General features: G+C 31.3%; 1 protein-coding gene across 2 annotated transcripts in view; it reads right to left on the reverse strand.

Moving 5' to 3' along the window:
* The window catches only part of LOC132563425 (5-aminolevulinate synthase, erythroid-specific, mitochondrial-like), a 47,784-nt gene extending 26,139 nt beyond the window's left edge, over positions 1 to 21,645 (reverse strand). Inside the window, exons 1-2 of one of the 2 annotated variants that reach the window (XM_060228184.1) lie at positions 21,571 to 21,645; positions 194 to 251 (exon numbers count right to left, since the gene is read on the reverse strand). The gene's annotated coding sequence lies outside the window, so the exon portion shown is untranslated. Of the gene's footprint in view, positions 1 to 193; positions 252 to 3,787; positions 3,842 to 21,570 lie in introns of those variants that run through there. The other variant, XM_060228185.1, reaches the window with a different exon arrangement.
* Between the last annotated feature and the right edge of the window lie 209 nt (positions 21,646 to 21,854).

The raw sequence follows: 21,854 nt of genomic DNA on the forward strand, positions 1-21,854 counted from the left end.
TATGGTGTTACCCCTTTCCCTTGTCTGTGTGCCTTCGGTTACATACCCATATGGTGTTACCCCTTTCCCTTCTCTGTGTGCCTTCAGTTACATACCAGTATGGTGTTACCCCTTTCCCTTGTCTGTGTGCCTTCAGTTACATACCAGTATGGTGTTACCCCTTTCCCTTGTCTGTGTGCCTTCAGTTACATACCTATATGGTGTTGTCTCTTTCCCTTGCGTGTGTGCCCTACACTGAGAGCGACTCACTCCTGTAAAACACAAGAAAAATTATGTTACAATAACAGAAACAAAGGTTTGCTAGCCGAAAGAGGTGACTGACTTAAACCGTCTGGCACAAACAGCAGCCTCTGTCAGTAAACAAGTAAAGCAGGGCGCAGATGTTCCACAATCTGAAAGCTTAAAATCAATTGAAAACAATGTTATTACAGACCTGTTCTAATCTACTTAACTTCTAAACATCAACTGCATTACAAACAAAATCATCACAAACGGATTTTTTTGGAAACGTTTACAGGGTGAAATTCTATCCAAACATATTTTTAAGAAATTGATCTGACCAAAAGGTGAATGTTATCGTGACTGAAATATGACATGTTGCACACCTGTTGGTAACGCACACACTTTTTAATAAAAATGTCATAATCAGTGAAATTTAGCAATTATCACTTGAAATTACATTTAAAAACATTCAATAATGTAGCCTTTCACCTAGAAATGATGGTTAGAGTGTGGCCTAGCTACAGCACAACACACCATCTGTGTATAATACAATAATCTGTACATGGAACCAGACATTCCAACCCCACCTAGTTTGTGTTTAAGTTTTGCCAGACAGCTATATTTCCTAAAACCAGAAAATTGAATAGGAAGTTCTTAAAATATCCTGGTAAAATGTATGTCATTATTTCATTCAAAGACAGAACATACATGATATGGTAACACTGAAATCATTATACGTTTAAATCATATTGTATATGTATATGTAAATGTTTACTTAAGTCCAATCATGTGGAGAGTTTTCCATCGAACATCCGGATGTAAATTAAATGGAATTAACATGAAAGTAATAGACAGATCAAACATCATTTTTTAAGTGTATAAGTGCCCTGTTTATCAAGAAATTTCAAATTCGTGACTGAAGTTTTTTTTCTTCAAAATATTTAATTTCATAAAAGCAGTGACACATTTATAAAAAGCTGACCTATATTTATCTCGCGTGAAAAGGTTCATCCGTATAAAGTAATGATGGGACCATCGTCAGCTAGCAATTTTGATTTTTTGATTGAGTGGGGTAAAGAATGTAATAAATTATTAACATACAGCCATTCATAGGTAAGTTCATGCTTGAACTTGTATATATATATGTACATATATGGAGGTCTATCAAACATGCATCACCAGCTGAGTGGGTGGATATTTTTTAAAACATTTAGCAATCAAGGAACTTTACCTTACAGCACACACTTCATGATTAAGAACTCACCTGTAGATTATTAGGAATAGTGTTGCTATAGATAATTTATATTGTAAAACTGTAGTGAGCATATACATAACTCCGGTGTTTGTGGAGCTAGTTCACTGGAATTGTTGTTGGACACAACTTTTATTAGCATTCCGTCAATAATATATGTATTTCTCAGGCAAAATGAAATTTACCTCCAATATTCAAGTAATTCATCTTCTAGTGTTTTATTTCTACCTGAATTTTACAGCAGTTTGTATTGATTGGAAAAATATAGTAATATTTTCTTTACAATTGGGAAGATATTTTCGATGTTTTCTTTATTTTGTGAAAATAGCACAGTTCTTGGACAGGGGAAATGCTTGTTTCCTGCTGTAAAACAGGACAAACAATTTTCCTGCTGCTAGGAAACCGCCACTGCAAATTGCACTGGTAGCCAGAATCATAGATACTACCTATTACGGTAATCTGTTGAGAAATGAAGTGATGATAATTTTTGTCTACATATAATAATGACTGATGATCTTGTCTTTCATATCCTGAAACAGGAACTCCATTTTGATATTCTTGTTTTTAGTTTGAGTCCAGGAAAATATGATATGACTAGAGTGACGAAACAATCCATGCATGAATGCCCTTGTAACTAAACACTGTAACAACTTCATTGTAGGGACAATATAGAAAAAAAGCTAAATACATTGTGTTCATGCTAGGCAGACATAAAGCATTCTGAATAAAACTGATAAATGCCAGTTGATATAGGACGTTCTAGATTGTGAACCGCATATTACACAATACTTGGAACCCAAGGATCAATTGAACTTGTTTACAAATTCTTCTATAAATCCCAGCAGTCATTTATAAAACAAACACACTTCCCATGACAAAATTCTACATGCATGATCTTAAATTAAGTATACAACTTTTAAAACATCTCTTGTTATCTTTTTTTTCTGAAGTCTGTAACTACATATCTAAGATGCATCATCAGATGTATAGGAATGAAGCTTTTTGTATAAGAAATGCCTTTTATACAAAATGTGGAATACTGTTTCACAAAGATTTTTTTATAAAACAAACATAAAATGATTTAGAGTAATCAGAGTAAGGCAGTGGTGTTTCCATTACTACCTGGCAAGTCACTTTGATGGGGTGGGAACGTCCTTCTCTTAATATCTTCCTTGTTCATATCCCACTTACTCCTAAATATCACATATAAATAATATCTCATTGTTTTGTTATTTACATTGTTTTGTTATTTACATCTCATCATTTTGTTATTGACATCGTTTTGTTATTTACATCATTTTGTTATTTACATCTCATTGTTTTGTTATTTACATTGTTTTGTTATTTATATCATTTTGTTATTTACATCTCATTGTTTTGTTATTTACATTGTTTTGTTATTTATATCATTTTGTTATTTACATCTCATTGTTCTGTGATTTACATCTCATTTTTTTGTTATTTACATCTCATTGTTTTGTTATTTACATTGTTTTGTTATTTACATCTCATTGTTTTGTTATTTACATCTGTTTTGTTTTGTTATATCATTGTTTTGTTATTTACATCTCGTTGCTTTTGTTATTTACATTGTTTTGTTATTTACATTGTTTTGTTATTTACATTGTTTTGTTTTGTTATTTACATCTCATTGTTTTGTTATTTACATCTCGTTGCTTTTGTTATTTACATTGTTTTGTTATTTGCATCTCCTTGTTTTGTTATTTACATCGTTTTGTTATTTGCATCTCCTTGTTTTGTTATTTACATTGTTTTGTTATTTACATCTCATTATTTTGTTATTTACATCTCATTGTTTTGTTACTTACATTGTTTTGTTATTTACATCTCATTGTTTTGTTATTTACATCTCATTGTTTTGTTACTTACATTGTTTTGTTATTTACATCTCATTGTTTTGTTATTTACATCTCATTGTTTTGTTACTTACATTGTTTTGTTATTTACATCTCATTGTTTTGTGATGGCTGTCACAGATAATGACAATTTCATCATGAGCTGTATATCCTTTCTTTTACATACATGTATGGATACACAACAAAATATATAATGCAATACTACCACTAACTGTATAATATATATGAACCATTTATACAAATGCTCCATAAAGTAAATTTCAGATTATGACAAGTTCTATATAAACACAGTATGGTGGTGGCTGTATACACCAGTACAGATGACATTACGGAACAACTCATGATCACCTGATAAGGAATCGTGACAAATCTGTTTGTAAGAGCAATTTCATACATCAACTTATACATTAAATGGAATGTTGTAAAAATTACTTACACAAACAGCTAGCTGTATAGATGCTCTATAAAGATGGTATTGAACCATCAGTCACCTGATCTTTCTATTGCACTGTTATAAGCTGGACAAAAGGTAGAAGGAAGTGAGATATGTGCCGGCTGACGGGGACAAGTTGGTGGACACACCCACTCTTGACCTGACCGGTCATGATTGACAGCCAACATTATTTATTCAACTGATCATGGCTATGGCCTAGGGCAGGAAATGTCTATGAGATGGGTGATACATGATGTCTGTGTGTCTTTGTGACTTCATTTATTAGAAAAATAAACAATGTTATCACTCAGGGGAAGGAGTCAAGAAAAAGGAGGGCTTGGGTGGGGTTCATACTGTTAAGTTAACCCCTTAAACACTAAATAGTACTATGTCATTATTTGATTATGGCAATACAATAGTGTACATGACACAAACAAAGAATATATCCAGGATAACAGGATTGATTGATGTTTATATTATCATTACTTTCAGTTTTTCTAATCAGATTTCAGTTTTCATTTGTAAAGAAAATTGAATTCTGTTATAACATAAATATAATTCCTCACATTTCATATTATATGACAATATACACAAATAATATGTGAAGGATATTAATATTCCACTTTGTCTCTCAAGTCTAAAGCATCTCTTATGAACTTTGTATGAAATCATTGTTGTTTTAAGAACAGAAAGCAAGATGACTCACATATTCACTTCAGCAATTATTCAAGATATTGTAAGTATCCAAAGATTTATTTTCGAGTGAGCATATATTGGACAAGTTCTAAAAATGAAGGGTCTACACATAAGGACAGGATTTAAGAAGTCTATTTTCAAACAGGATTTTGGGTTTCTAGTGACACTGCATCACCCTCTTGCTAGTAATAAGTGGGGGAAAGTTTGTAAATGAATATTTCATTGACATCTAAAGATATAAGCATGACACAATTTTCAAAGTAAACATAAAATTAAGCCCCATGTTCAGTAATAATTTTCCAACCCACATCTATTGCCGTTCAATAAAACCGCATATTGTAATGAAACAATTACTTTTTCATTAACTGATATGAAACAATTACTTTTTTCATTAACTGTTATGAAACAATTACTTTTTTCATCAAGTGTTATGAAACAATTGCTTTTTCATTAACTGATATAAAACAATTACTTTTTACATTAACTGCTATGAAACAATTACTTCTTTCATTAACTGATATAAAACAATTACTTTTTCATTAACTGATATAAAACAATTACATTTTAAAATTAACTGCTATGAAACAATTACTTCTTTCATTAACTGATATAAAACAATTACTTTTTCATTAACTGATATAAAACAATTACATTTCTCATTAACTGATATGAAACAATTACTATTTCATTAACTGATATGAAACAATTACTTTTTTCATCAAGTGTTATGAAACAATTACTTCTTGCATTAACTGATATGAAACAATTACTTTTTCATTAACTGATATGAAACAATTACTTTTTTCATCAAGTGTTATGAAACAATTGCTTTTTCATTAACTGATATAAAACAATTACTTTTTTATAAACTGTTATGAAACAATTACCTTTTTCAATGACTGTTATAAAACAATTACTTTTTTCATTAACTGATATAAAATTATGAAACAATTACTTTTTCATCAAGTGTTATGAAACAATTATGAAACAATTACTTTTTTCATTAACTGTTATGAAACAATTACTTTTTCATAACAGTTATAAAACAAACTTTTTTCATTAACTGCTATGAAACAATTACTTTTTCATTAACTGATATGAAACAATTACACTAACAGTTATAAAACAATTACTTTTTTCATTAATTTTTATAAAACAATTACTTTTTTCATTAAGTTATAAAACAATTACTTTTTTCATTAACTGCTATGAAACAAACAATATGAAACAATTACTTTTTCATTAACTGATATAAAACAATTACTTTTTTCATTAACTGTTATGAAACAATTACTTTTTTCATTAACTGTTATGAAACAATTACTTTTTCATTAACTGTTATAAAACAATTACTTTTTCATTAACTGATATAAAACAATTACTTTTTTCATTAACAAGTGTTATGAAACAATTACTTTTTCATTAACTGATATGAAACAATTACTTTTTTTAATAGTAACTGTTATGAAACAATTACTTTTTTCATTAACTGTTATGAAACAATTACTTTTTCATTAACTGCTATGAAACAATTACTTTTTCATTAACTGTTATGAAACAATTACTTTTTTCATTAACTGTTATGAAACAATTACTTTTTTCATTAACTGTTATGAAACAATTACTTTTTCATTAACTGATATGAAACAATTACTTTTTTCATTAACTGATATGAAACAATTACTTTTTTCATTAACTGTTATGAAACAATTACTTTTTTCATTAACTGTTATGAAACAATTACTTTTTTCATTAACTTATGAAACAATTACTTTTTCATTAACTGATATGAAACAATTACTTTTTTCATTAACTGATATGAAACAATTACTTTTTCATTAACTGTTATGAAACAATTACTTTTTCATTAACTGATATGAAACAATTACTTTTTTCATTAACTGTTATGAAACAATTACTTTTTCATTAACTGTTATGAAACAAACAATTACTTTTTTCATTAACTGTTATGAAACAATTACTTTTTCATTAACTTATGAAACAATTACTTTTTCATTAACTGTTATGAAACAAACATTAACTGTTATGAAACAATTACTTTTTCATTAACTGTTATAAAACAATTACTTTTTTCATTAACTGCTATGAAACAATTACTTTTTCATTAACTGATATAAAACAATTACTTTTTCACTAACTGTTATGAAACAATTACTTTTTTCATTAACTGATATGAAACAATTACTTTTTCATTAACTGTTATGAAACAATTACTTTTTTCATTAACTGTTATGAAACAATTACTTTTACACTAACTGTTATAAAACAATTACTTTTTTATATGAAACAATTACTTTTTTCATTAACTGATATGAAACAATTACTTTTTCATTAACTGTTATAAAACAATTACTTTTTTCATTAACTGAAACAATTACTTTTTCATTTGATAAACAATTACTTTTTTCATTAACTGTTATGAAACAATTACTTTTTTCATTAACTGTTATGAAACAATTACTTTTTTTTTTATGAAACAATTACTTTTTTCATTAACTGTTATGAAACAATTACTTTTTCATTAACTGTTATAAAACAATTACTTTTTTCATTAACTGTTATGAAACAATTACTTTTTCATTAACTGATATGAAACAATTACTTTTTTCATTAACTGTTATGAAACAATTACTTTTTCATTAACTGTTATAAAACAATTACTTTTTTATTAACTGTTATGAAACAATTACTTTTTCATTAACTGATATAAAACAATTACTTTTTTCATTAACTGCTATGAAACAATTACTTTTTTCATTAACTGATATAAAACAATTACTTTTTCATTAACTGTTATAAAACAATTACTTTTTTCATTAACTGCTATGAAACAATTACTTTTTCATTAACTGATATAAAACAATTACTTTTTTCATTAACTGATATGAAACAATTACTTTTACATTAACTGATATGAAACAATTACTTTGAAACACTTTTTTCATCAACTGTTATTATTAACTGATATGAAACAATTACTTTTTTCATTAACTGTTATGAAACAATTACTTTTTCATTAACTGTTATGAAACAATTACTTTTTTCATTAACTGTTATGAAACAATTACTTTTTTCATTAACTGTTATGAAACAATTACTTTTTTCATTAACTGTAACTGTTATGAAACAATTACTTTTTTTTTCATTAACTGATATGAAACAATTACTTTTTTATAAACTGTTATGAAACAATTACCTTTTTCAATGACTGTTATAAAACAATTACTTTTTTCATTAACTGTTATGAAACAATTACTTTTTCATTAACTGCTATGAAACAATTAATTACTGTTATAAAACAATTACTTTTTCATTAACTGTTATGAAACAATTACTTTTTCATTAACTGATATAAAACAATTACTTTTTTCATTAACTGATATGAAACAATTACTTTTTCATTAATATGAAACAATTACTTTTTCATTAACTGTTATGAAACAATTACTTTTTCATTAACTGTTATGAAACAATTACTTTTTTCATTAACTGTTATGAAACAATTACTTTTTGAAACACTTTTTCATTAACTTTATGAAACAATTACTTTTTTCATCAAGTGTTATGAAACAATTACTTTTTCATTAACTGATATAAAACAATTACTTTTTTCATTAATTTGATATAAAACAATTACTTTTTTCATTAACTGATATGAAACAATCACTTTTTTCATTAACTGTTATGAAACAATTACCTTTTTTATGACTTTATAAAACAATTACTTTTTTCATTAACTGTTATGAAACAACAAAGCTGATTTCCATTAATGGTATAAAACAATCATTATGAAACAAAATGCAGCTATGAAACAGGTGTACTGTTAAAACAAGTACTTTTTTCATTAACAAATATTAATTACATCTAACTAAGTATGAAACAGGTATGGATAGCTGGTGAAACTACCATATGACCTGGTTCATGTAAAACAAGACAATACCATCATGTCAACATGATCATAATCCAAATTCAATGAAACTAGGACAAGATAAAACGTCTTCTGCTTCATATGAAACAAACTTTTTCATTAACTGTTATGAAACAATTACTTTTTCATTAACTGTTATGAAACCACCATGTAAACTTGATCAAACTGCTATAAATAATTCACATTCTCAAATGTTAACAAGGTGTAAAACATCTTTGAGCAAACAGGCAAACTAACTAGCATCTGAATAAGTCCAGCTTTATATCTGTTACAAAGGAACCAACAGGCAAACTAACGAGCATCAAACAAGTCCAACTTTATATCATACAAAGGAACCAACAGGCAAACTAACGAATATCAAACACGTCCACTTTTTTCATATCGTACAAAGGAACCAACAGGTTAAAAACGAACATCAAACACGTAAAACCAGCTTCATATCGTACAACAGAACCAACAGGCAAACTAACGAACATCAAACACATCCAGCTTCATATCATACAACGGAACCAACAGGCAAACTAACGAGCATCAAACACGTCCAGCTTCATATCGTACAATGGAACCAACAGGCAAACTAACGAACATCAAACACGTTCAGCTTCATATCGTACAATGGAACCAACAGGAAACAAACTTCTTTCATTAACTGATATAAAACAATTACTTTTACACTAACAACTAAACGAACATCAAACACGTCCAGCTTCATATCGTACAAAGGAACCAACAGGCAAACTAACTAACATCAAACACGTCCATGAAACAATTACTTTTCATATCGTACAACGGAACCAACAGGCAAACTTTAACAAACATCAAACACGTCATTAACAGCTATGAAACAATACTTCGTACATTAACTGTCAAAAGGCAAATTAACTAACTGTTATCAAACACGTGAAACTTTATTTGTTCATAAAGGAACCAACAGGCAAACTAACAAGCATCAAACACGTCCAGCTTTATAACTGTACAAAGAAATAATATATTTGTTATAAAACAATGACTTTTTAACTGTTATAAAACAATTACTTTTTTCATTAACTGTTATGAAACAATTACTTTTTCATAAACTGTTATGAAACAATTTTTACATTAACTGCTATGAAACAATTACTTCTTTCATTAACTGTTATGAAACAATTACTTCTTTCATTAACTGATATGAAACAATCACTTTTTCATTAATTTGTTATAAAACAATTACTTTTTCATTAACTGATATGAAACAATCACTTTTTTCATTAATTGTTGTGAAAAAATCACCTTTTTTACTGACTTTTGTAAAACAAAGCTGATTTCCATTAATGGTCTTGGTCCAATCATTAGACAAAATGCAGCTTGAACAGGTGTACTGTTATGGAGTTTGAACAAATATTAATTACATCTCTAAGTATTACAGGTATGGATAGCGGTGCTCACTACCATATGACCTGGTTCATGTAAAACAAGACAATACCATCATGTCAACATGATCATAATCCAAATTCAATGAAACTAGGACAAGATAAAACGTCTTCTGCTTCATTGACAAAACCCACCATGTAAACTTGATCAATCTGAGTAAATAATGTCACATTCTCAAATGTTAACAAGGTGTAAAACATCTGAGCAAACAGGCAAACTAACTAGCATCAAATAAGTCCAGCTTTATATCGTACAAAGGAACCAACAGGCAAACTAACGAGCATCAAACAAGTCCAACTTTATATCATACAAAGGAACCAACAGGCAAACTAACGAACATCAAACACGTCCAGCTTCATATCGTACAAAGGAACCAACAGGCAAACTAACGAACATCAAACACGTCCAGCTTCATATCGTACAACAGAACCAACAGGCAAACTAACGAACATCAAACACATCCAGCTTCATATCATACAACGGAACCAACAGGCAAACTAACGAGCATCAAACACGTCCAGCTTCATATCGTACAATGGAACCAACAGGCAAACTAACGAACATCAAACACGTTCAGCTTCATATCGTACAATGGAACCAACAGGCAAACTAACGAACATCAAACACGTCCAGCTTCATATCGTACAAAGGAACCAACAGGCAAACTAACTAACATCAAACACGTCCAGCTTCATATCGTACAACGGAACCAACAGGCAAACTAACAAACATCAAACACGTCCAGCTTCATATCGTACACCCAGAGTCAAAAGGCAAATTAACGAACATCAAACACGTCCAGCTTCATTTCAAACTACAGAACCGCAAGGTATACTAACAAGCATCAAACACGTCCAGCTTTATATTGTACAAAGAAATAATATATTTCTCAATGAAATGACTTGTTGATTTCTCATTGAATTTGTCTGTCAGTTGATGACTTTGTGCGTGATAATGGGAAGAGATCCTAAAATTTTGAATCAACTGTGACATTACCCTTCTTATCTCCCCTTGTTCTTATTTGTTTGTTGTATCAATTAAAATGTGAGTCTCACAAACAAAACTTTAGAATACTGATGTCATTCTGATCAGTCCCAAAAACTACCAAAATTAGGGACAAACAGAACCTGGAAATCAAATTTGAGAACAATCCATCCAGTGTCATATATTTCTCCATAAATGCCAATGTACTATTGATTCATAGTGCTTAGTACTTTAACAATTATTGTTAGAGAAATTGAAGGAGTATGGACCACAGAAGTTTAGGGGGATTATTGTATACACAGAAGTTTAGAAGGATTTGATTGAACAGTATGGACTTCAGAACAGACATTTATGGAACACAGAAGTTTAGGGATTTGATTGAAGGAGTATGGACTTCAGAAGTTTAGGGGGATTTGATTGAAGGAGTATGGAACACAGAAGTTTAGGGGGATTTGATTGAAGGAGTATGGACCACAGAAGTTTAGGGGGATTTGATTGAAGGAGTATGGACCACAGAAGTTTAGGGGGATTTGATCGAAGGAGTATGGAACACAGAAGTTTAGGGGGATTTGATTGAAGGAGCATTGACCACAGAAGTTTAGGGGGATTTGATTGAAGGAGCATGGACTACAGAAGTTGTAGTATTTCATGTACATTTGAAAGTTTCGTTTTGGTTTCCTTCCCTGTTTTCACCTTTCATTTAAGACATGCCTTGGACAGATATAAAAGGTAGAGATATCAGTACAAGCTCAGCATTTAAAATCCCTTTCTTGTCTTGTGTTTATCCAACCAAAGCCCCTTCTATTCCCACACACCCATTTTTTTTTTATAAATTCCAGTTTAATTTTCTGTTGCCTTCAAAGCTCTTTACATCGATAGTTCATTATGGGTAAAGTGATTCCAGATAATTATGTTTCTGTAAATATTGATAACACAGGTCTCATATCGAAATCGTGTCATCAGGAAAGGACCACTAAGTAACAACTAGACACTAACAACCAATCTAGTCCTGATATGTACGTCAATAGGACTTGAGGTGTATAACCTATGTATATACATCGTGATCCCCTCTAATGAGTTGCAACCATAGACGGAAATCCGTAGTAAAATATCACGCTTGATTTAAGCTGTATCAACAAGAATGTTTACATCTTGGTATAATGTTAACAAACTTATATCATCATACACTTAGTAAAATGTTGGTCTTGATTAGAAAAAAAATTAATTTATAAAAAGAAAATACTCATTTCTCATTCACATAAAAAAAATCAAATTACTTCAATTACAATCCGCTTTCTTAGAAATCTGAGGGCATTTTACTTCACCAGATTAATGATTTACAAACCACCTGAGGCAGAACTAAACAACATATTACAATGATAGCATTACAACTTATACACAACAAATGAACAAAAAAGGTCAAAGTTTGACCATAAAGCAGTGTATACATTAACATATATGATTTTGTTCCTCTGGAAACCAAAACAAGGAAATCAAATTATAAAAGATAATAGACAGAAAAGCAATTAATGAATCTAAAGTTTTCTGTCATAGCTACAAAGAGGGACATTGAAAACTTTAATATTTTACATAGTAGAGGGGTAATGTAACCTTTGGCTTACTAGTCTTACACTAAGCAGACAGAGCTAGAGAGAACTTCGTTCTATCTGAGCGGCATATTGAAGCTAATACATAATCATCAATCAGCTATTAGATGCTAAACTAAAACAAGGTACACCTATAAAAATGTTTTTCTTATTCTAAACCCAAGTCAGAGGCATAGCTAGGAAACATACATCTAAGCGAAGTACTAGAAAATGTAAATATGAAACCATGAACTTCCAGTTATTCAAATACAGTGCTACTGATGATAACTATGTAATTCAGGACAGTAAAAGGGAGGTAACCCACTTTAAAACACAATTTAAAATTTGTTGGCAGTCAATAAATAAATGAATCTTACTGTAAGACTTTTAAGCTGAATTTTTACACATGTAATAGTAATATCAGTACACAGTAATAATTATAGTGAAACAGTCAACAGAAAACTGATTTTTTTTTGCACTGTTTTACAGTCGAAAATAGACTGATTTTTAACAAAAACCAAGAATATCTTCTCAATTTTAAAGGAAATAATATAATACTGCATTTCCCAATCTATAGAGGTACAAGCTGCTGTAAAACTTACATAGAAAACAAGATGTGTTTACCCCTGGTTACAAGTGAATTCTGAACGGAGATATTAAAACTGTACCGTGTAAGGCATGTGATAATTACATGTACACTTTGTGGAACACTTATGTCTTCATTGTGGTGATGATTTTTATTTCACTTTGTTACAAACAAACATCACTTAAGACTGGAGTCTGCAAGCCCTACCTTCTTTGATGCAATACTTATAGCCAATGTTGAAATTTTTCAAATGTTGGTCAAAGGTCAAGGTCAAGATCACATGATAAAAAATGTTGGTACCATCAGAAAGGTCTTGTCAAAAGGAACAAACATACTATATATATGAAAGCTCTTATGGTGCAAAAGTTATGGGCAAGGATAAAGTCAACTATAGACAAACGAACAGACAGCACAAATATAACATGTCCCGATATTTAGATCCAGGGGCATAAATTACTAGCAGTATAACAGCAAAATTATGGATTTCCTTAACAAAAATATTTTCAAGCAAAATGAAGAATTCAATAAAAACTGAACTGTAGCGGAAGATAAAAACAAATAAAAATGAGAATAGTTTTCCTTTTTTTTTTTTAGACGCAAACAGATTGATGCCAATGAGTGAATTCAACACCAGAAACCAGAAAACAACTACAAGAGTGTATTGATAAAACCTGGTGGCTGGCTAGCCCTGATCGATGACTAATGGAATTCATCAATGACAAATGCAATTAGTTTGAAATAAGAACAAGACAAAAAGCATTATAAAGTCAGAATAACAACAACGAAAAAAACAGCTATGAAATAAGATAAATAGGTGTTCACAGATGACAATCTGAAATGTTTGACTTGTGTCCATGACCAAGTAGATCTAATGAGATCACCAGAATTGTTTGTTGTTTATTCACCAATGTGAGCCCTACCATCTTTACCATCCTCTAGATCTATAAAACACTCATTTGCCTTCGGATATGCATTAGTAATATGTCACCACTGTAAGGACAAAACTATGATCAGATTCAATGATGGGCTACAAAGAGTGTTCCAACACTTACAGACACATCCTGAAACACTAAAAATATCCTTGGTCTGCCCACACTAGAATATCACAGAGAATGGGCTGACATGCTGCAAGTATACAGAATTATAAAAAATGTGGACAACTTGACAAAAACAAATTCTTTGACTTGATTGAATATAGCTCATCCACAGGACATTTACATAAACTGTTCACACATTATTTTTGGAAACAACGACGTGTATGCCTGTTCTTCAATGACAGGCTTAACAAATCCTAAAAACACCCCAGAAATTTTCAACCATCCTTTCCCAAGCAATAAGTGCTTCAAACTCTCTATTGAGACCTACTGAGGGAGTTACTGCCCTTCCTTCTTATATTTTAGAGTGATCTGTATATTATACTGGAACCAATCTAAAGTGTATTTTTTTAGCTGTAAAATAATAATTATTGAAAAGATTGACTGAAAAACATGCAAAAAATGGATTCCAAAGTCTCAGGAATGTATCCATAAAAGTGAACGAAATGACGTGTCCTTAGGAGCCAGAACTTGGCTTTCATAGACTCAAACAAGTAATTCAGTGATAATCTAATTCATTGTACAAAATTCAAGGGGAAATAACTCTTACTATACTTATTGATGTACTGCATGAGTCTTAAGTTAAATCCCTTCATTACATTTATATAATCAGTCCATACAAGCAACAAAAAAAACCAATCCTTATAATTGCATTTATCATTTTGAAAATCCAACTACTTAAATTTCACTTTCATAAACCCTGAAGTTCTTTAAGGTATCATCTTACAACAAAGTTGCAGCTACTGTATATGTGTAGACACACATATGCAGCAAAACTGCCAGCTACCTCCATTTGTCACCAAGTAACACTAAAAAACTTGCTTCATTTTACCACAAGGCAACAAAAAATTAAGACTCCCATTCATAACTTAATTAATATTAATAAAACCAGCTGTTTTACAGTAGACATGTGTACAGCAATGTTACATACAGTAGATGTATGTACAGCAATGTTACATACAGTAGACATGTGCACAGCAATGTTACATACTGTTTTACAGTAGACGTGTGTACAGCAATGTTACATACAGTAGACATGTGTATAGCAATGTTACATACAGTAGATGTGTGTACAGCAATGTTACATACAGTAGATGTGTGTACAGCAATGTTACATACAGTAAATGTGTGTACATCAATGTTACATAGAGTAGATGTGTGTACAGCAATGTTACATACAGTAGATGTGTGTACAGCAATGTTACATACAGTAGACGTGTGTACAGCAATGTTACATACAGTAGACATGTGTACAGCAATGTTACATACAGTAGACGTGTGTACAGCAATGTTACATACTGTTTTACAGTAGATGTGTGTACAGCAATGTTACATACAGTAGACGTGTGTACAGCAATGTTACATACTGTTTTACAGTAGATGTGTGTACAGCAATGTTACATACAGTAGACGTGTGTACAGCAATGTTACATACAGTAGATGTGTGTACAGCAATGTTACATACAGTAGACATGTGTAAAGCAATGTTACATACAGTAGACGTGTGTATAGCAATGTTACATACTGTTTTACAGTAGATGTGTGTACAGCAATGTTACATACAGTAGACATGTGTACAGCAATGTTACATACAGTAGACGTGTGTACAGCAATGTTACATACAGTAGACATGTGTACAGCAATGTTACATACAGTAGACGTGTGTACAGCAATGTTACATACTGTTTTACAGTAGATGTGTGTACAGCAATGTTACATACAGTAGACGTGTGTACAGCAATGTTACATACTGTTTTACAGTAGACGTGTGTACAGCAATGTTACATACAGTAGATGTGTGTACAGCAATGTTACATACAGTAGACGTGTGTACAGCAATGTTACATACTGTTTTCAATAGATGTGTGTATAACAATGTTACATACTGTTTTACAGTAGATGTGTGTATAGCAATGTTACATACAGTAGATGTGTGTATAGCAATGTTACATACAGTAGACGTGTGTACAGCAATGTTACATACAGTAGATGTGTGTACAGCAATGTTACATACTGTTTCACAGTAGACGTGTGTACAGCAATGTTACATACAGTAGACGTGTGTACAGCAATGTTACATACAGTAGATGTGTGTACAGCAATGTTACATACAGTAGATGTGTGTACAGCAATGTTACATACAGTAGACATGTGTACAGCAATGTTACATACAGTAGACGTGTGTACAGCAATGTTACACACTGTTTTACAGTAGACATGTGTATAGCAATGTTACATACAGTAGACGTGTGTACAGCAATGTTACATACAGTAGACGTGTGTATAGCAATGTTACATTCTGTTTTACAGTAGACGTGTGTACAGCAATGTTTCATACAGTAGACGTGTGTACAGCAATGTTACATACAGTAGACGTGTGTACAGCTATGTTACATACAGTAGACGTGTGTACAGCAATGTTACATACTGTTTTACAGTAGACATGTGTACAGCAATGTTACATACTGTTTTACAGTAGATGTGTGTACAGCAATGTAACATACCGTTTTACAATAGATGTGTGTACAGCAATGTAACATACCGTTTTACAATAGATGTGTGTACAGCAATGTAACATACTGTTTTACAGTAGATGTGTGTACAGCAATGTTACATACTGTTTTACAGTAGACGTGTGTACAGCAATGTTACATACAGTAGACGTGTGTACAGCAATGTTACATACTGTTTTACAGTAGACATGTGTACAGCAATGTTACATACTGTTTTACAGTAGATGTGTGTACAGCAATGTAACATACTGTTTTACAATAGATGTGTGTACAGCAATGTAACATACCGTTTTACAATAGATGTGTGTACAGCAATGTAACATACTGTTTTACAGTAGATGTGTGTACAGCAATGTTACATACTGTTTTACAGTAGAAGTGTGTATAGCAATGTTACATACAGTAGATGTGTGTATAACAATGTTACATACAGTAGACGTGTGTACAGCAATGTTACATACAGTAGATGTGTGTACAGCAATGTTACATACTGTTTTACAGTAGACGTGTGTACAGCAATGTTACGACAGGAGACGTGTGTATAGCAATGTTACATACAGTAGACGTGTGTACAGCAATGTTACATACAGTAGACGTGTGTATAGCAATGTTACATTCTGTTTTACAGTAGACGTGTGTACAGCAATGTTTCATACAGTAGACTTGTGTACAGCAATGTTACATACAGTAGACGTGTGTACAGCAATGTTACATACAGTAGACGTGTGTACAGCAATGTTACATACTGTTTTACAGTAGACATGTGTACAGCAATGTTACATACTGTTTTACAGTAGATGTGTGTACAGCAATGTAACATACTGTTTTACAATAGATGTGTGTACAGCAATGTAACATACCGTTTTACAATAGATGTGTGTACAGCAATGTAACATACTGTTTTACAGTAGATGTGTGTACAGCAATGTTACATACTGTTTTACAGTAGAAGTGTGTATAGCAATGTTACATACAGTAGATGTGTGTATAGCAATGTTACATACAGTAGACGTGTGTACAGCAATGTTACATACAGTAGATGTGTGTACAGCAATGTTACATACTGTTTTACAGTAGACGTGTGTACAGCAATGTTACGACAGGAGACGTGTGTATAGCAATGTTACATACAGTAGACGTGTGTACAGCAATGTTACATACTGTTTTACAGTAGACATGTGTACAGCAATGTTACATACTGTAGACGTGTGTACAGCAATGTTACATACAGTAGACGTGTGTACAGCAATGTTACATACAGTAGACGTGTGTACAGCAATGTTACATACTGTTTTACAGTAGACATGTGTACAGCAATGTTACATACTGTTTTACAGTAGATGTGTGTACAGCAATGTAACATACTGTTTTACAATAGATGTGTGTACAGCAATGTAACATACCGTTTTACAATAGATGTGTGTACAGCAATGTAACATACTGTTTTACAGTAGATGTGTGTACAGCAATGTTACATACTGTTTTACAGTAGAAGTGTGTATAGCAATGTTACATACAGTAGATGTGTGTATAGCAATGTTACATACAGTAGACGTGTGTACAGCAATGTTACATACAGTAGATGTGTGTACAGCAATGTTACATACTGTTTTACAGTAGACGTGTGTACAGCAATGTTACGACAGGAGACGTGTGTATAGCAATGTTACATACAGTAGACGTGTGTACAGCAATGTTACATACTGTTTTACAGTAGACATGTGTACAGCAATGTTACATACTGTAGACGTGTGTACAGCAATGTTACATACTGTTTTACAGTAGACGTGTGTACAGCAATGTTACATACAGTAGACGTGTGTACAGCAATGTTACATACAGTAGACATGTGTACAGCAATGTTACATACTGTTTTACAGTAGACATGTGTATAGCAATGTTACATACAGTAGACGTGTGTACAGCAATGTTACATACAGTAGATGTGTATACAGCAATGTTACATACTGTTTTACAGTAGATGTGTGTACAGCAATGTTACATACAGTAGACATGTGTACAGCAATGTTACACACAGTAGACGTGTGTACAGCAATGTTACATACAGTAGATGTGTGTACAGCAATGTTACATACTGTTTTACAGTAGATGTGTGTACAGCAATGTTACATACTGTTTTACAGTAGATGTGTGTACAGCAATGTTACATACAGTAGACGTGTGTACAGCAATGTTACATACAGTAGACATGTGTACAGCAATGTTACATACTGTTTTACAGTAGACATGTGTATAGCAATGTTACATACAGTAGATGTGTGTACAGCAATGTTACATACAGTAGATGTGTGTACAGCAATGTTACATACTGTTTTACAGTAGACATGTGTACAGCAATGTTACCTACTGTTTTACAGTAGACAAGTGTACAGCAATGTTACATACAGTAGATGTGTGTACAGCAATGTTACATACTGTTTTACAGTACACAAGTGTACAGCAATGTTACATACCAATACACCATTGTATCTTTATTATCCCAACAAAAGCTGGTGGTCCACTTATTCATTTCATTGGCAAATTTCTTTAGTGAGACAAAGTGAACCAGAAATCTAAATATTTCAGTTTGTTTCTTGTTTTTTGAAAAAAATTGATACATAGCAACTCCTTCATTTTCTGTTATTAAAACAATTCCTGGACATTTTTCTACCATTTACATAATTTTTCCAAATTAACATTTTTTAGATCCCATTGACCTCAAAAAAAAGAAAGATAAGTGAAAATGCATATTTTGTATCACGCATATTCTGATGCCTGTAGTAATTAAATAAATATGGCAACAAATATCATCAGCAGATCAAAAGTGAAATTCTACAAATTTTGATTGTCTTACATCCTTAAGTTCCTGTGATGGGTAGTATAGAAGATAGGGTAGAGGGATAATGGAAAATAAACATTCACAAAAGTATAGTTCCTTACATAAAAGCTGTTGAAATTCACTCTTTGTAAACATATCTATATTTGTGAAGCTGCCAAATTACTACTAACCCTCATTCTACCTGTGATATGACACCACAAAAAAGCCTGCAGCACATGCGACATTGCACTTTTAATTATAAACATGCTTATGCCAATTAAGCAAATTGGTTAAATGGTTTCTTCGTGACGGCCTTTGGAATTTATAACATTGGCTTGTATTTTTAATAAGATCCACTTTTACAAAGTTTTATTTGTTCAATATCCTCATTAAGTGAGTATGTTTTCTTGTTATTACATAATATCAAGTGAAACTTACTTAATCATGTAAATTAGCCAAATGACGCATCTATTGGAGATTTAGGAAATAAACAATATTGGTTTTAAAACAGAACAAAATTTTACATAATTAAAACTTGATTCTAAAAGTCATGAGTGATAAAGTCAAATTTGTTAAAATTACTCTGAACTGCTATACCACAACACTGTCAGTCTAGTTCAAATCTAATCTCACTACACTTTGTAACTTGTTACATGACAATTTAAGTCATGTTGGAAGTGCCCTTTCACACTGGACTTTTTATTGTAAACATAGGTTAATTTGGTATACTATGTTATAGTAACTGAGAACTTTACAGAAATTCATGGAATCTTGCTGAATTTGATCACACTTCAGCTTCAGTTTGACTCTTGTCAGACAAGTCACAACCAAAACATACTGTCCAACAGAGATTGGTAATTAAAGGGGCTACTTAGTCAAGCAACGATTTTTCTATTCAGCTGGAAATGAAAATATATGTGTCCAGACTAACAAATCTGTAAATAAAAGTTTTCTCCTATGTAGCCAATGTCCAGTGTGGTCAGTTTAAAATCTGGGGAAGCAACCGCCAAAAATCCTGATAATCCAAATATAGCATGAAACGCTGTGCCCTCTGGCGGGAAGAAGACTGTTTGTAAACAAATGCACGCGTTTGCGCATGCTCACATGTCAAAGTGCGCAGAGGCGGCTTGCTCATTTGCATTTATCATATCTGTACAGATGATTAGGATTTCCCATATAATTAATCAAAACACCGATGGAAAACACGCGCTTGTATCAATATGTCGGCGAGGATAGTTAATTAGGATTATAGAACTACATTTTTATGGATGATTTTGTAACTAGAAAAAACAAACAAACAAACTTGACTAAATAGCCCCTTTTCGTATATCTATAAAGTCGCTATGAAATACTTGGCCAAAATTTGAGATATTGAACCATGTACATATATAGATAAAAGTATTACTTTTACAGCAACTGACTGTGCATAGCATTTTCCATGGGGCTGAATTTGGGGCCATTCACAGTTGAACTTATTTCATAATATGGCCCAATTCCTCAATATACAGATTATTCCTGCAAATTTCCTTCTAAATGGATAATGTTTTCCCTGCAAATAAGATAAAATGCCTTAAATGTGTTGGAAAATGTCCTGATAACTATTGAAAGGAAGTTATGGTTATGAAACTGACATTATGAAACTGAAGATATTTTAGTTTTAAGCAAGAAAAAGTGAAGTGATCTTAAATTTAACTATTCAGAATTAATGTCTTCATTTTTCACTCATATGAAACAACAATGAACAGATAATTCGCTAAACTGGGTAAATTGTTTATAAAAAGCTATGTCAGAAATATATGTCCCTACATGTAGCTACTGATATTAATCACATTATTTCCCTGTATTTTTGTTAAAGTAACATGTAATTAATTAAAACTTTCGTAAAAAGTAAAAAATGTTTCTAATTATTGGTCAATAATCATCAGTTATAAGTTTACTTTTCAGTTTGACCTTTATTTATATTTCATGAGGTTGTATAATGTGTATAAAGTAATCAGAGTTATCTCCCATATATCATAGTCGTTACACAATGTGCAACCGGTAAAAAAATTATCGATGTATTTCACAATATATGTGAGAGAAAGGTAATATTTTTCAAAAAACCTATAGGAAGGAGATAAAATATTAAATTATAGATGAAAAATACCTACCATTCTGTTACACCAGCTTCAAGTACTGTTGTTTCGGCACAGTCACTCTTCTTACGGTTGGATTTCAGTGTCAAACTACAACATAATCTCTACACCATTTCGATAAATAGTTTTTATAGATGAAAATAAGGTTAAATGAAAATATGTATTTACTTTTATAAAATTATTATTTTAAAAGTTTCATATCTGGCTTATATCTGATATAAGTGTACCTCTATCTGTTAAAAGCAAATTCTATCAATTCGGTGTCGAGATTAGTTGCTGTTCTAGTAAATAAAAATTCT

This window comes from Ylistrum balloti, unplaced genomic scaffold (assembly GCF_031769215.1).
Source record: "Ylistrum balloti isolate Yb309-2 unplaced genomic scaffold, AGI_CSIRO_Ybal_v1 Utg371716, whole genome shotgun sequence".
Classification (NCBI taxonomy): Eukaryota; Metazoa; Mollusca; class Bivalvia; order Pectinida; family Pectinidae; genus Ylistrum; species Ylistrum balloti.